The 15,367-nt window shown below is 39.9% G+C and overlaps 1 protein-coding gene across 3 annotated transcripts in view; it reads right to left on the minus strand.

Annotated features, from left to right (window-relative positions):
• ZMAT4 (zinc finger matrin-type 4) overlaps window positions 1-15,367 on the minus strand; it is a 421,249-nt gene that overhangs the window by 212,733 nt on the left and 193,149 nt on the right. The window lies entirely within an intron of this gene.

The following is a 15,367-nucleotide window of genomic DNA, read 5'->3' on the forward strand; positions in this document are numbered from 1 at the left end:
CTGACTTATTTTGATTAAAAATAACCTGGCATTTGCATTAAGATCAACTAAAATATCCATGTATATGCCAGAGTCAATTCTTTCCTCCCTGCCCATCAGCACTCTTGTTTTATTATATTTACTAACTGAAAATGAAAGATCCAGATATTGAGATTTCATCTTCTCTGTTGACTGAAAAGCAAAATAAAGATGCCAATGATTAGCACTTTGCACTAATCAAGATATAATTACAGAGAGAATTCATGACTACTCCATTAACACCCGTCTCCTGCTTCTCAGTTAAGTGGTCTCAATAGGTAGCATAGAACAGCAATCATGCCTGCAATTGGCTGAGACTCCTGGCTTCCAAAGACCTTCATATCTTTCAGCTTTGAGGATGGCACTCAGAACTCCCAGATCATGTCTTTAGCCAATATCACTAACAATAAGAATGGCTTCCTCCAAAAGGAATTGCCAGGGCTTAGTTGGGGCCCTTTAATCTCACCTTGGCAATTAATAATGCATCAAAATGGCCATAAATCCTCTTGAAAACCTTGGATGGATTTATAATGAGAGCCATAAACTAGTGTGTGCTCAGCAGACAATCGAAGAAAGTCACATAGCAGAAAATCCTACACAACAGACACAGCTTCTCTGACAGCTGGAAGTAGAGTAAGAAAACATGAAATGTCATCTTTCTGTGTCACCTGCAATTTATATAGCAGAAGTGGCTATCGATAAATTACTTAGTGGCTTTATTTTCCTATAGACTCACTTCATAAAATAAAAGGTGTTTCCATTGAATTCCATACTGAGAGCTAAGCCCTGAGGTCTGGTTTTCCTTACCCTTGGGAGAGAATGAACAATGCATTTATTCTGGGCTCTCTGAGAGACAAAGGGACCTGAATGTTTAAAGAGGAGTGTGCCTGACATTAAGAAAATAATTGCTTCTTAGGGCCCAGAAAAAAAAGAGGGTTGCAAGAACGGATAGAGACCTACGCATCTTAAAACCAGTATGTCTAAGTTGGGGCCTTGAATGTCTACAATGGGGCTTTGGCCTTCTCTTCCATAGCCTAGCTTGGCACAAAGGAGATGGGATCATCCATGGAAGTCACTGAACTGGAGAAATAGGACTGCTGCACAAGGAGAAGGTGAGTGACATCCATTCTGAGGAAGCCCTGGCTTCACTGCCAGCCTGTGGACACATAGCACACAACACCATCTGGGTGGTCATAAAGTAGTCAGAGCGCATAGGCTGAGAGGCTTCTTTGAGGATACCTAATGCCTCTAGGGCCCTTGTATGACCCAAAAGATGGATAGGGTACCCAGAGAATGACTGAGACTGGTCTTCTAACCAATCATCAGGGCTAGAGGACAGATGTAATTTAAATTGATTCAAAATATAAATAAACATGATACTTACTGTACTCAAGTGCTATCCAGTAATTCATACTTCTTGCATCAGATTATTAAAGAAATCAAACTAAGCGTTAAGCAAGCTTTTAAGGCTGATGTTTATATAGATATTTCAAAAGATGAGAATGTAGTTTGGGACACTGACTGACAATTATTTTAGGTGGGACGTTTACTTTACAAGTGCCTTTTCAATTTCATAGACTAGACAGTTTTAAGGTTCTTATTTTTAATAGATGCCAAGAATTATTGCCAGAAATCTCTCACTCTGTTTTTTTCTGAATAGCAATGCATTCTGTGTACAGATTCCAAGTCTTAACTACATCTCCTATTGACAGTTTCAGAGGAAGCACAGGAAATTGATTATTTTATTTTTCTACTATATTCCTTCATAAAAATGTATTAAAGAACACTCTAAAATAAAGGGATAACTGCATCATAAAGCTTTCTGAAATTCTTAACTATTTTACCCCACTATTTGATCACCCAAAATAGAAAACTGAGTTTATGGTTTTTAAAAGGATTTGTGAAAGTCACCTAGGTAATAGCCTCATTGTTAAAATCTTTCATTCTACCTAATCATTGATCCTTTGTTTTATTGATCATCAAATATAAAATAAGACAGTAGCCTTGACCTAATCATTGTCCAAAGCCTCTTTTGATCCACTTTACAGAAGTAGTGACCAAAAAAATTTAGTTCACATTGTTAATTCACTCAAACTCTGTTCACTGTAAAATAGTCAATAGCCGGATTGATGTGGTTTCTTCTGACAGTGTGACACTATGGAAACACTACTGCAACAAAAGTCTCTTTGCCACCAGGCAGTTGTGTCCCCTTGGGCAAATGATTTCACCTCTCTAGGCCTCAGTTTCATCACTGGGAAAACTAGATGATTAGAATAATGATTGGTAAGCACCTTCTAGCCTGCAATTCTATGACTCTATTCCTTATTATATTTATAAGCATTCAAAAAGCCAAAGACATCATCAGAACAAATACATTGATCTAGAGATGACGCCTTAGAACAGGCCAACTTTCCTAATTTCAAAGGAAATGTATCACTATGAAGAGCTGCCTGTTTGACAAACTATTGTTTGCATCTATTAAAATAAGTATCTAGACAGATCATGCCTGGCAAACCAAATAACTTGAATCAGATGATAGAACTGCCATGGCATATAAAATCTTATATGCAAAAATACAAGGTGTTGATTGAACCTGAAGCACATGTATTATTCAAAATTTGAATTTATGTAACTTTCAAACAAATCTTTATTCATTCAACAGAAAACTCAAATAAGCAATTCTGTGTGACATAGAAATTTATAGAAAAGTTCTGAAGCTCTGTCTATTTCATCTTCCGAAGGAAGGAAAGAAGAAAACCAACAAGATTTTAGAAGAGAAATATACAATAAACACACTTACACGGAAGACAAGCAGAGTTGACAAGATCATTGCTTATTTGTCCCTTTTCCCACATTGTTCACTATTCCTACAAATGAGAAATGCTTGATTTAATGTTTCTAAATATCTGTCTTGGTTGCTTTATTGCTTCCAGTCATCTTTGTGAGAACCTTGGGGTTTGAATGGTACTGTTCATTAGGCAAGCAAAAATCTATAGATCATTTTATGAAGCATTATTTATCACCATCTAGAAATCAAGGCAAGGTCCTAGAATGTACAATCAGAAGCCCTGGGTTCAAGCTCCAATTATATATTTTACTATGTAACACCAAGCAAGCTACTTTACTCTGCAGGGCCTCAGTTTCTTCATCAGTAAAAGAGACGTAATACTTTATACTTTGTGTTTGTTATGATGATTAAATGAAATAATAAATGTTTTCTTTCTGATACCAAATCTTTATAATTATCAGTTATGATAATTGATTTTATTATTAGGTTACATTCGGTCTACTCAATTACAGTTTTACCACATCCCAGGATCTTTAAAATATTATGTATTTTTATTTCATTGTTGAGAGATGAACAGACTTTTTAAAACTTATTTTTTTATAAATATAATAAATATAGACTTAATTTTGCTATGTAGACAGTTAATTCTTATTACTCATGGTAGGTATTTCTGTAAAGTCTCCAAGAACACAAATTGCAAACACTGAACCATTGCTCTTGGGGAAGTTCAAAGTTTAGGTTCCTGTGAGCCTATGGCTACCACATTTTAATCAGTTGATCAATATAAAAGCTTGTTTTATATGTTCTTCTGTTTAAAGCCACTTTATTTAATATATCATTGATTCAAAGCCAACAACACTATAACTCATGCCTGGAACAAGCTTGTTTTCCCTGTAAGGCACATCACTACTTCTTGGAACTTAGGAACACTAGACAACACTTCAGCACTATCCTTGGGAGCCATTTAAAATGGCAAAATCACCAACAAAAAACACAAAAATTTTAAAAACCTGGTACTAAATAGATTACCAAAAGGGCACTGTCCACAGTATGAGAGCTGAAAGAGAGAGTAGAGTCAACCTTGTCAACCTCAACTGAGAACCTGCAAATTGAGCAGCTTAAAATCTGCACCACTTTGCACATGTCGACAAATGACCACGGAAGTGCCATGAGTACTGATTCTGTGGTTTCAAATAAATTCCAGTAAGTAAGTAAATTCACAAATACAGAATCTGCAAATAATGAGGATCCACTGTGTGTGTGTATGTGTACACTTGCATATGTTAACATACAATAATATACTCATTCAATTCAATCATATGGCAGACACTATATTATGTATTTTACTTATATCTTCTCCTTTATTATAATAATTTCTAGAGGCCCAGTGCACGAAATTCATGCACGGGTAGGGTCCCTAGGCCTGGCCGGTGATCAGGGTTAATCAGGTCTCCCGCCTCCTCCTTTCCTCATTTCCTCAGTGCCCCCCTCCCCCACACTGGTTGCCCACCATGTTCTGTGCTACCCCCTGGTGGTCAGCGCACATCATAGTGAGCAATAGAACTCTCAGTCTCCCAGTCGAACTCCCAAGGGGATACTTTGCTTATTAGCCTTTTATATATATAGATATAATGTAAATACCCATAAATTTAAAATATGAATTTGAGGGCAGAGGAGTTAAAATAACTTGTAAAGATTCAAGAGATATAACCAGAATTTAAAACTAGGTCTAATTTTAGAGCTTATGTTCATACTCTACATTATTTCGTATTTTACCTATTTTATCAGGAGAAAAGGAGTTTTTTAAAGTCAAGCAAATGAACAGGCATGACACTTCCTGTAAAAATGAAAAACAACTACCTTTGATCACCTTATTTAACTGAAATTTAAGTATCCAAGGTAACCTAATTTGAAAATAAAACTATAGATATGTAAATGTCTATCATTATTCTAATGCATGCTTCCAATTTTTACTCATCCAACAAATATTTATTGAATGCTTACTATACCAGAAAGTGTTCTATGTGTAGTCATCAACTGAGAGGTGGTGGTGTGATGCCTTAGCAACTGACCTCAGAACTGCCCACTATCCATCTTCTAGCATCATTAAGATGTTAAAACCTACATACCTCTAAGGCAAGTTCAAACTCATAGGGATCAAAAATGAAAGAAAAGGTACTGCTGGGAATTATATAAAGGTGAATGCTCAATATCCAGTTTTTTTAAGAATGATAGAAGTATTCATAAAAGCTTATATGTGAAACAGTAACTTTAAAGGACAGTGTATCAACCAGATAGATTAGACTATCCTGAAATAAGAAACACCACCAAAATATAACAATAATTTCTTGTCTTGCAAAGTCTAATGTAGGTTGAATGGCTCTCTGCTGTCTTCTTGGCTAGTCTTAAAATAATGCAAATTACACCTAAACACAATCAATGGAAAGTCTGGGGAATGTAGAAAGCAAATGAGTTTCAGATGAGCAATGTCTCTGCCACAGACAAATGTTCTTGTTAATCATAAATATAGTACATAACAATTTAGATTATGGGTAATCTTAAATTCTCCTTTGATTAGTAGTACACAATGAGGAATATCTGTAATTTAAAGCTTTTTTCCCCCTAGGCCTCAAATTTCTTTTAAATAATTTATGTTCTCTTCAAAAATATTATTAAGAACACTTAAATGAAATTTTCTTTTAGGATGTTCTTTAGGATTTGTAGTAAGACCTCAATCTCATTCTTATTCCAACTATCTTATTTTTATGAATTTATCAAAAAAAAAAAAAAAGAAAGGAAGGGGAAAAATCACTAGCCAGAAAGAATGATATTGAAGTCCCTGACCTTTATCAGTTGCAATCAGTTAAATGAAGGTGGCTTATGTACTGTGTTGAAATTGTTCTCCCAGAATTTATGTCCAGTCGAAATTTCAGAATGTGAACTTATTTGGAAATAGGGTCTTTGCAGATGTAATTAGTTAAGTAAAGTTGACTCATACTGGATTAGTTCCGAACCTGATCTAGTAACTGGGGTTTATTTAAGTAGAGGAGAGCACACACTGAGACACAGGGAAAGACAGTGGCAAGGGAAGCAGAGGTTGAAGTGATACAGCTAGAATGCCAAGGAAGGAGCCACCGGGAGGTAGCAAGACACAAGGAAGAATTCTTCCCTAGAGCCCTCAGAAGGAGCATGACCCTGCCCACACCTTGAGCAAAGACTTCTAGCCTCTAGACTGTGAGAGAATAAATTTCTATTGTTTTCAGCAACCCACAGTTTATGAGATTTTATGGCTGCAGCCCTGGAAACTAAAACAGATTGGATCTCAGACTTCAAATAAGAATTAAAAATCGGGAGATACTGCCCAGCTGGTCTGGCTCAGTGGAGAGTGTAGACCCATGCACCAAGCGGATGCCAGTTTGATTCCCAGTCATAGGGGGCATGCAGGTGGCCGCCGATAGTTGTTCCCTCTCATCATTGATGTTTCTATCTCTCTCCCACACCCTTCCTCTCTCTCTAAAATCAATAAAAACATATTTTCTTTTCAATCAGTAGATATAAGCATATTAAGATTATGGCAAAATCTGGTTATAATTTCCTCTATTTAGTTTTCATAAATGTTTTGAATTTTAGGCCTACTTGAGACATTTGCTATCACTCAAATCTTGTAGCTTCTTTGGAGGGCCTCTACATGCTTAACAAGGGAGAGCCACTGGGTTTTCCTCATTCTCTAGTCTTAAGGTACTTCCCCAAGGTACATCTTTCTAACTTTCCTCTGTGCCCAGTCTCATCTATACACCAATCCCTATCTCAGTGCCACCCCAGCTTCTCAAAGGTGCATGGCCCTGGAAAATGCATCCATTTTATATGTGCACCCATACCCCTGCCATTCTCTCCCTGCTGCCTCTCCCTCGAGATCATTCATTATCTAGATCAGGAGTCAACAAACCTTTTATATAAAGGACCATGTAGCAAATATTTTAGGCTTTGTGGACTGTACGCTCCCTGACACAGCTATTCGACTCTGCCATTGTAGCACATAAGCAGCTTAAGTGGAATGCAAACAAATGCATGTGACAGTGTTCCAATAAAACTTTATTTATGGACACAAAAGTATGAGTTTTATATGTTTTCCATATGTCACAAAACATTCCTCTTCTAATTTTTTTAACCATCTAAAAACATAAAAATGATTTTTGGCTTTCTAACATACAACATAGGCAGCATCAGGTCAAATTTAGTCCTCAGGCCCTATTTTGCTAAGTGTACCCTATTCTAGATCACTGGTTCTCAAGTGGGGTCAGCCTTGCCCCCCACAAAACATTTGACAATGTCTGGAGACATGTTTTACCATTAAAACTAGAGGGGTTCCCCTGACATCTAATGAGAAGCAAGGGATACTGCTAATCATCATGTGATACATAAGACAGCTCCCCACACCCCAAGGAAGAATTATCCAGTCAAAAATGTCAATACTATTGAGATTAGAAAACTTGATCTAGATATAAGATTCCTATGAGATATTGAGAACTCCCCCTAACACATCCTCATAAGTTATATAGTTAGTAAGGCCTTATGTAAACACCGCTCTTCATAAATTATTCTCAGAACTTTCCAGGTGCAGTTATTTTATTTTTTAATATATTTTTATTGATTTCAAAGAGGACGGGAGAGAGAGTTAGAAACATCAATGATAAGAGAGAATCATTGATTGGCTGCCTCCTGCATGACCCCTACTGGGTATCAAGCCTGCAACACAGGCATGTGCCCTTGATTGGAATTAAACCTGGGACTCTTCAGTCTTCAGGCTGGCCAATGCTCTACCCACTGAGCCAAACCAGCTAGAGCAGTGGTCGGCAAACCGCAGCTCGCGAGCCACATGCAGCTCTTGGCCCCTTGAGTGTGGCTCTTCCACAAAGTACCACAGCCTGGACGAGTCTATTTTGAAGAAGTGGCATTAGAAGAAGTTTAAGTTTAAAAAATTTGGCTCTCAAAAGAAATTTCAATCGTTGTACTGTTGTTGTTTGGCTCTGTTGACTAATGAGTTTGCCTACCACTGAGCTAGGGCAAAGTGCAGTTATTTTAACAGTTCTTCAGTATACTCTTGTATTTGAAGATTTTCATGGTGTGTTGTGTATTGTAGTCAGGTGCATATGTTCCCTCCTCCTACATGGTAATCCTGAGAAGCGCAAGGGCGTCTTATCCACCTTTGTATTCCCACATCACAGGATGTTTGTTAAGAGGAACTGAGCTAAGAAAATAATAAAAATGAAGGAAATCTTCAGGCTATGAACTCTCTTAGAGCAGGTACCAGATAAGGAAACTGCAAAAGTTGCTTCTATCCCTGACAGTGGATATTTGCTGTCCTGGGAGGTCAACTGGCAACAAGGTGCCATGCTGGATGTAGCATGCATTAGCTTTGGCCAGAAAGCCTGGTGGGACTGCAGCTGGTTGAGGCTCCATGCAGTGAGAAGCGCCACTGCAGGGGTGGGGAACCTTTTTCCTGCCAATGGCCATTTGGATATTTATAACATCATTCCCAGGCCATACAAAATTATCAATGTAAAAATTAGCCTGCTATATTTGGTCAGACATTTAATTGACTCAGCCCTAATGCCTTGGCAGGGCCAGATCAAATGATTTTGCAGGCCGTAGAAGGCCCTTGGGCCAGATGTCCCCCACCCCTGATTTAATGCCAGATAGGACTTCCTGCACCACTCCTGGAGGAGTTGAATGGTAAGCAGCTGTTGAACTTGGAGTCAGAAGCTAGAAGTTGTGTGGCATTACATGAGGCAGGGCAGTTGAGGTCACAGAGATGATATGTATTTGGCAGAATACCTAACTCTGAGTTTGCTCAGCCTTGCTTCCATCTGACATACCCAATGCCCCTGGGACTCCTGACTCAGCTTCCCTCCCAAACTCCTGATTTTCTCTCAATCAGGAGTTTGCTCTTCCTTTCTCACAGCTCCTCTCTGTCCCTACCCTATGCATCTGATTATGCTTCTCCCTCCCATGTTTTCTGGTATCAGCTTGTCCACACCTGGATGTCCAGGCCAACACATTTCTGGTTCCCTCCCGGCACACAGCCAAGCCCCTGGCACACAATGCAAAACCTCAGGGGCCAGCCTCTCAGGCACTCAGACCATTTCTCCCATCCTCCAACCTAACCTCTGCTCAAATCTGGTCTCCTGCTCACTCCTATTAGCGCCACCTGTCTCCCCTCTCTGCCCAGTTGCACTGGATTAATGTCTCCTTTGGCAGATTTCCATGGCTATTTCAATTCTTCTTCTCCCCAAGGTTTCTGAGACCTTGTACCCTGTCCTATGTTACTACATTGCACTTATCCTCAGGCAGGAAGGGAACAGCAGGTTACATTCTCCTGTCACTGTCTGTGAGGAGGAAGAACATGCCAGCCCAGCTGTGTACAGAATGTAGCAGAAGAATCAGTGTGGAGATGAGGAGCACTTACAGACCGCATGGAAAAGGAGACTCACCCAACGGGAGCAACCTTGTACAATAGGCAATATAATATTTTAAGTGCAAAATGATACAGCACAGAGTTCAGAGCAGAGTAAATAAAAATAGCTTAATTTCCTAAGTGGACAGAGCTAACTTTTACTGAACTCTGACTATGTGGCACTGTGATAAGCATTTTGCGCTTATTAATCAGCTGGTGTAATCATCATGGAAGTCATTTGATATAAGTGATGGCATTATACCCATTGTACAGATTAGGAAAAGGATGTTCAGGCAAGTGAAGTCCTCAGCTAATAAAGAGTGAGGCCCAGATATGTCTGACTTCACAGCCCACACTGTATTAACTGTGATTTCTAGTAGGCAGGAGGGACTCCAGAGATTGGTTGAGACTTGAACTGAACCTTGGAGGATGGAAGGTGTTTAAATCCATGACAAGAAGAGGAAAGGGCATCTTGGATATAGGATACCAGCAGGAAAGGCACTGTGGGCCTCTGGTACATTTGAGAGTGTGTATTGAGAAGACAGAGGAAATAGGGTTGGAGATAGAGAAGAGCTAACTGGTACAGCTCCTGTGAACTAGAAAGACTAATGAGTCTGGATATCATAGGAAACAGTCACCAAAAATGTTGCACAGTACAGTAATAAGTTGTGTTTGAAGAATAAGACTATCACACAAAGATATACTTCTTGCCCCTCAGGTAAGTTCCTGACAATAGTTACATCAGTGTTCCCTGAGTGGAATTTGAGCTTCCCCAAGGGGAAATGTGTGAAATACACATGAAGCAGTACCCTATTTGGCCAAGTATTTACTTAGGTCATTGTATTAGTTTTTGATAGCTGTTATAACAAGTCACCACAAATTTAGTTCCTTATAATAACACAATTTTATTGTATTGCTATTTTAGACATCAGGAATCTTAATTCCATATGCAACCTTAATTCCTCTCACCATGCAACACATATTCACAGGTTCTGGGGATTAGGATGTAAAGATTTTTAGATACCACTATTTGGTCCCCCTACAGTCAGTGATCTTGCCTTTGGGGATCCATCAAAGACAGACCTAAATATGTCCTTACAGGTCAACCAGGCAGCCACTTGGAAAAAACCACAGCTCAGTGCACAGGAGCCCAGAAAAGCAACCATGAAGTGCACAACCTTAGGGCTCTGTCCTCTCCACTCTGTTGGAAGTACTCACCTTCACCCAGAGTCAGCTCCCTGTGAGCAGTCTCTGGGGCTAATCCCAGCTTAAATGAGCAAGATTGCAGCAGCCTGATCTCTGAAGTTTGGCATTAAGCTTCTAGCTCTCTTATCATTTATGTTTCTACTCTGATAACAGCCTCTTCCATATTCCTGAGATCTATACCCTTTTCTGGGCCCTCATGGTGTCTGGTTCCTTGTTTTACCCTCTAGAAAATGACTTACTCGGGTCTCTACTTACCAGGCCCCAGGCCCAGATCCGTGGTCCTGCCCCCAGCTTGGTGGCTGTCTCTCCCTCCTGACAAGTTTTCTTAATGTCAGAGCCTGTTTGTCTCCTCAGCTCCATGGCCATCCCCTGCCCCTGAATTCACAGTCTGTGCTCCCCATACCCACCAGCACTGCCTCTCTAATGGGCAGCTCCAGTGGCAGGCTTGCCTCAGTTCATAGGAATGATCCCAGAAAGATTTGTCTCGAAGGAATCACAACAGAATGTCCCTATATGTTATTCCCAAGGTAGTGTGTGAACAGCCCATTTTAATCAGGAAGTCAGAGGCTCTAACAGAGGAAAGGAGCCACATCCCTTATTAACTCATTTACCAAATGCTCAGAGCACCTTCTAATTTTCTTTCTGTTTTTAAATTTTTTAGTGTTGGCACTATTGTACATGCCCCCCTCTCCCCCCGCTTTGCCCACCTTCACCCAGCCCCCACCTCCCAAAAGTGCTTTTAAATCTATTGTTTATTCTGATAAGGGTCAGTAAGATCACTTCATCCACAATTAGAATTAAATGACAGATAAGAAATCTGAGATTGAAAAAGATAACAAAGCTAGTAAAGATTATATAACTAGGCAGAGTTAGAGCCTGAGTTCCTGTCTCCTGACTCCCAGCCAGTATTATTTCTGCTATATTATGTCAGTGGGTCAAGCCTGTAGATTCTGGAGGGGAATCACAGGGTAGAGGAATTTAATGTCATTCAGGCTAACTATATAAACTAGGGACTTTAAATGTCATGTATGCTAATTATGCAGGAACCCCCTCAGAAAATGCCCTGCCAAGTGATTAGCAGCTCTCACAGCTACACATTTTACCTTTAAGTATCTCTGAATATTAATAAATTCTTCCTTATCTTGAGCTCAGATCTAATTCCCTCATTTTCTACTCACTCATTGGTTATATTTGTTGCAACCAAGCACATACATGCATGTGCACACACTCACATACACACACACACACATCACACACACAACATGAATATTTCTCATGACAGTCTTCCAAATGATTTACCCCTGAGTAATCATTTTTCCATGCTTAACAACCTTTGCTTCCTTCACTCTTCCTCCAATGAGAGGATTTTCATGCTCTTCATTATCTGGCCTCTGGCCTCTGGCCTCTGGCCTCTGAGTCTCCCCTCAATGCTCCTCGTAGTGTGACATGACTATGGCAACCTCACTCTGACCTCTGATCTTGGCAAGATCTCCGTGATGAGGTCTGCTGACCCTGAAAGAACACGATGAGTCGAGAGTCCTCCCCCTGCTCTCATCTTGCAGCAGGATCTAGAATAGCATGAACTAGAACAGAGATTCTGAAACACACTAACCAAGAATTGAAACTGGTTTTTGTTCCAGTGACTCAGGAATTCTAGTAAACATGTACCCACCTGGAGAAGACAACTAAAATGACAGCTAATTCTGCAAGATACCCAGCTGATGCGTGAGCCCAAGGCACCCTGAGTCAGAGGAAAGGTAATGATTCACAGGTACCAATTGCTCACCCTCAACACATGGAATAGCTAGGAGAAGCAATGAGTCGTGCTTCAATTACTCCTGCCCAGAAAACACTACAGTTCAAAGAGCCCATTATTCATGGAGGGGAAGCTTAAGCAGCACACCTGAGCAGGAGAATTGCTTCGCTCTGGATCTTGATTCATTTTCTTGAGTTTTATATGTTTTTTTTCCCCTTTTGTTTTCATTATAGAGGTAATTTGAAGCCAAGCTGGTTGATTAGGCAGAGCAGTTCCTAGATGTGCACGGGGCAGCCACAGTTCAGAGGGTGAAGTCTTTCAGGAACTGCTGCTGGGCTGGGCTGGGCTGCAGGAACCATGACAGGAAAAGAGCTAACGGGGCCGCACGGAGGCTCAGGAAGCCCGTGTCCTGGGTATCATTTCTGCTGCCTCTTGGTCCTTATCCTGTACTTGTAGTAACTGAATTTGTCCTTGAGACCAAGCCCTCACCTATAACCTAGGTCTGGGAACCAGGTTTTTGACATGTTCCTTATGCTTGATTACCAGCCCAGAGCTCTTAAATAATGATGCCCTGCAACACTTTTAACAGCCCTTCCTTTCCCTAGAACCACACGACTGCAGCCAGGACCTTGCTTCCACCTGCCAGACTTTCCCAATGCCGGTGCCCTGCTCAAGCCTCTGCAGGACCTCTGTACCCAGACACTCCATTGCTAGGTTCTACCCTCCTTAGCAAGCCCTCAAACCCTATCCTGTGCCACACCTCCCTAGCCTACCCTCCGCTTATACCTTTACCTAAGGACTCACCTCTCTCTATCAGGATATACTGCCTCCTTTGCTCACTGCCAGCAGCTGGGTTGACACTAACCCAAGCCCAGGGACCAATTTCACTTCCCAAGCCCTTCAGTTCTAACTGATGTTGCCACTTTTCAAGATTCTTTCTGCCCGAAGCATCATTAGAAGAAAATGGATGAGAGGATAAGCTTCAGAACAGTGATTGTGCAGCCTGAGAACTCTGAGCAAGGTGAGGAAAGGGGATGCTGTTTCCCACAGCCCCACACACCGGTAGTACTCTTCCACCCACCACCCCCATTCCTTACTTGCCTACCCAGCAACCTGATTTCTGTCACAGTGAGGACTGGGCCAGTTCTACGGACACCAAAGCAAAGGCACTATATAAAGATTTTAGCTTAAGTGCTTTTGATTTTTCTTTTGGAATATTGATGGCAACTAACAAATTACAGCCAAGTTCTATTTACAGCTCTGAGGGTATTTGAATTCAGGAAGACACATTTGCACTTGGCGATCTTGAGGATATATTTAAATTCACAAAGAACTATTTTTGCCATGTGATGATTTTTTCTACAGAAATAATAACTCTCCGTTTGCTACTTAATGTGATAAACAATGGTACAGCTCCTCTTCCATCTCTACCTCTAAACTTAAATTTAATAGCAATCTTCTGCTGAGGCAGAGAGAACAAATGAGCTAGTTGCTCATTCATGGAAAACAGAAAATTTTTCCAGGGACTGTTTCTTTGAGGTGTCTATTTTAAGAGATTTGAAGGGGTGTAGGTTACAAGGTGAGTATCCAACCTTTTAAAGAGCAAGAATCAGGAATTTCAATCAAGTGGTTGCTTATCAAATGCTCATACACAGAGTATGCCCTCAAATGGGCTGAGCTTGTCACCAGATTTCATGTTTCACAACCCTATCCTATATCTGAATGTCAAAGCCACCTTTGCAAAAACAGTATTCTTTTGTTAGACTAAGTGGAAAAATACAGTGAAAAGATTTCTTGCTATTCTCTAAGTAAAAGAAGATCTTTCTCCTAAGAAAAACAATGCTGAGGATAAAAGCCAAGTATTGCTTTATACATTCTCCAAATTCCAAAATACCATTTAAAAAAGAATTACACCCACGATTTATGCACGATTCATTAGACAGCAGGATAAAATGAACTGCTAACTTTTAATTGCATTGAAAGAATAGACATCATGAAATACACCCCCAACTTCTTGGGATTATAACCTATTCTAGTTAACATCTTCACCATAATGTACACCTTGTTCAAATAGCCTACCTTGATTAAATTAAAACAGTATTTTTAGTTTTGTGCTTTGATAGACTCCTGAAAAAAATATTTAGTTAAGCAATTAGAAGGCCAAGGGCTATCAATATGTAAGCTTTTTATTGTGAAATTTAATAGGTTGAATCTCATAAAAAAGAGATGAAATATTGTCATTTGTTAGAGCACTGATGGACCTTGTATGCTCATTGAATAAGCCAGATGAGAAAGGACAAAAAAGTGTAATTTTATTCAATTGTGAAGAAAAAAATACAAAAATGAACGTACAAAAAACAAAAACAAACTCATTCATGCAGACAATAGATCGGTGGTCACCAGAGGAGGAGTAGAGAGAGGGTGAAATGGGTAAAGGGGATCAAAGGTGCAGAGACAGATAGAAACTAGACCTTCGGTGGTGAGCACCTGAAATTTACGTAATGTTAAAACCAATGTTACCTCAATAATTAAATAAATAATAATGGATTATTGAATTTATAGCAAATACCCTGGCCAGTGTGGCTCAGTGGTTGAGCATCAACCTATTAACCAAGAGGTCATGGTTCGATTCCCTGTCAGGGCACATGCCTGGGTTGTGGGCTCAATCTCCAGTGTGGGGCATGCAGGAGGCAGCCAATCAATGATTCTCTCTCATCACTGATGTTTCCCTCTTTCCCCTCTCCCTTCCTCTCTAAAATCAATAAAAACTATATTTTAAAAAATTGTGGCAAATAATATTTAAATCTGAAAATAAGGATTTAAGATTTATATTTAAAACACATTATTCTAAATAGAAAATTTCTTAAAAAAAAAACAACTCAGCTATCTGCAAACAAAAATGTTTTTCATAACTGCAGTTTTCCTCTTCCCCGCAAGACCCCACACCACACAGGCCTGGGAGGGAATGTACCCGCTACACCCAGCACTCTCTCCGTTACCATACTGATTGCAGACTGAAGCCAGGGAAGAACAGTGTTCTTTGCATAACAGATATAATATCTTACATAACATACAATAAGTATGACAGACAACATCTTGCAGGAGGTAAACAGCCTTTCAGGAATTGCATGCTGTCAGATTACAG

This window comes from Plecotus auritus, assembly GCF_963455305.1.
Source record: "Plecotus auritus genome assembly, chromosome: 3".
Taxonomy (NCBI): Eukaryota; Metazoa; Chordata; class Mammalia; order Chiroptera; family Vespertilionidae; genus Plecotus; species Plecotus auritus.